The following is a 2,560-nucleotide window of genomic DNA, read 5'->3' on the forward strand; positions in this document are numbered from 1 at the left end:
GAATGTGGCAGTTGGTGTGAAAGCGATGACGGAATTTGAAATGAGAAAGGGAAGAGTACGAAAATGGAAGTCGACGGTGTTGAGGTGGAATCGAACACGATGAAGGTCTTTAAGCAACTACAGGTGACGGAAAGGCTGCTAAGATGACGAAAAAAAAAAAAAAGAGGGGGGGGGGTGCTGTGACAACATATCTGACATTATTATTAATTTGTATCTCCCGAGTGGGAGATGGGCTGAATCCTGGAAGCACTGCAATACCAGGCCAACCCGTGGCAAAGGCGGAGCAAGCCCCTAACACTTCGCCTAGTTCTAAAAATCAGTTTAATATCGATGGACCCAAATAGGGACCGTATCAGATATTAAGCTGATAAGAACAGATACTACACTTTGATCTTAGCCAAAAGGCCGAGAAGCGATAAATTTTTGACGCTTTGCCACAGACTATCTATACACAAGATAATGTTACACCCACTGATGTGTAAATTATTTACTCCAATCACATTTAATTACCTGCTACATTATAAAGACATTCAATGCTTACGTTTCCTACTTTAAAGTATTTTTAATATCTTTAAATCAATTATTTGTAAGTTTATAAAGATTTTGTATGTTGAATGGTAATATATGTTCTTATCATTATATAAAGTAAACCTCTAAGACAAGGGACGTCACCAAGATAAGCGGCACTGCTAATCACTTCCTTATCTGTAGTATTGGCTAGTGACTGGCTGCTGGGTGGCAGGTCATAGTTCATGAATCTGACTGACCTATGACCAGAGCGTTCAACCCATCTTATATTCAAGCCAATAACAAATATATATTTAAGTGACTAACATTTTCGTTTAATGTCCAATGCTTTGTTTTGATTGCTATACCTTGTAAATCAGGCGACCACGTAATAATTGGTTCGTTGTTAAAGTGACAAGTTTGCTTCAAACCAACAGGTTCTGGGTTTCAAACCACTGTTTACCATATTAAACGTAAAATATTATTTACAATAGCGTCAGGTCAACGTTGCGAGTGAAATTGGACTGTGGTGAAGTGACAAGTGAAAGATATGAGATTAAACACGTAGAGATCACAATACTGCTACACCCTACCAATGCCCTCATCGTTGCTAATCTTTGCATGCTTTGGTGCTCATTGAACAACTTTGCCCTGGGGGTAAGGCTGTGGCTTTAATACTGTTTAGATGCACTGCTTGTAAACACGAAGAGAAAATACAATTTTTTTTTTCTTTTCGGATACATGCTGGAAATATTGACTGTGGGAGCCGAGCTCCGCCGGATTAACCATTAAACAAAATAAGCCAGCGCTTAGGGTATCAAGGAAAAAAGATGAGGCAGGGGACATAAAGGAATGGTAATTGGTGTATGACACAAATGACCAGGCAGAGTTAATGTTGTTCCGTACAAAAGGTCAGCAGGAGAATATCGTAAACTTTCTTTAACAGCACTCCTGATTCCTAACAATGTCATTGGTAAAGCTTCTAACCAACTGATAGAATCAGAATGAGTTAGTTCTTATTGAAGATTTCAACTGGCAATGAAACGTCTCTATCATGCCATTAGATTGTGGACGATATGAAGTTGTATGAATTCTGCGAAAGGAGTCGACAGAAATTGTCTTCCACGATCTGCTGTCAATGTGTTGGGTATGCCAAATCTAGACATCCATTTGGTAAATAAATTTCTTACTATAGTTACTGCAGATATGTCTTCGATTGGATAAGCTTGCGGGCACCGTGAAAAACGATCTATGCATGTTAAGAAATAAATATTACCTTCCACCTGAGACTGGTGTGAAGGACAGAGAGAGAAAAGTATAGTTAAAGTGGAGAGCTAAATCGACAGCGCAGAGGAAAAAGGATTTCCTGTAAAGGCACTGAATGTGGCAGTTGGTGTGAAAGCGATGACGGAATTTGAAATGAGAAAGGGAAGAGTACGAAAATGGAAGTCGACGGTGTTGAGGTGGAATCGAACACGATGAAGGTCTTTAAGCAACTACAGGTGACGGAAAGGCTGCTAAGATGACGAAAAAAAAAAAAAAGAGGGGGGGGGTGCTGTGACAACATATCTGACATTATTATTAATTTGTATCTCCCGAGTGGGAGATGGGCTGAATCCTGGAAGCACTGCAATACCAGGCCAACCCGTGGCAAAGGCGGAGCAAGCCCCTAACACTTCGCCTAGTTCTAAAAATCAGTTTAATATCGATGGACCCAAATAGGGACCGTATCAGATATTAAGCTGATAAGAACAGATACTACACTTTGATCTTAGCCAAAAGGCCGAGAAGCGATAAATTTTTGACGCTTTGCCACAGACTATCTATACACAAGATAATGTTACACCCACTGATGTGTAAATTATTTACTCCAATCACATTTAATTACCTGCTACATTATAAAGACATTCAATGCTTACGTTTCCTACTTTAAAGTATTTTTAATATCTTTAAATCAATTATTTGTAAGTTTATAAAGATTTTGTATGTTGAATGGTAATATATGTTCTTATCATTATATAAAGTAAACCTCTAAGGCAAGTGACGTCACTAA

General features: G+C 38.8%; 2 non-coding genes across 2 annotated transcripts; both read right to left on the reverse strand.

Annotated features, from left to right (window-relative positions):
* Nucleotides 1–223: 223 nt before the first annotated feature.
* Nucleotides 224–417, reverse strand: LOC149130696 (U2 spliceosomal RNA). The gene has a single exon (XR_016238898.1). It is a non-coding gene; the product is annotated as a U2 spliceosomal RNA (small nuclear RNA).
* A 1,691-nt stretch (nucleotides 418–2,108) lies between these two features.
* LOC149130697 (U2 spliceosomal RNA) lies at nucleotides 2,109–2,302 on the reverse strand. The gene has a single exon (XR_016238900.1). It is a non-coding gene; the product is annotated as a U2 spliceosomal RNA (small nuclear RNA).
* Between the last annotated feature and the right edge of the window lie 258 nt (nucleotides 2,303–2,560).

This window comes from Octopus bimaculoides, chromosome 28, assembly GCF_046866305.1.
Source record: "Octopus bimaculoides isolate indiv1 chromosome 28, ASM4686630v1, whole genome shotgun sequence".
NCBI classification, from domain to species: Eukaryota; Metazoa; Mollusca; class Cephalopoda; order Octopoda; family Octopodidae; genus Octopus; species Octopus bimaculoides.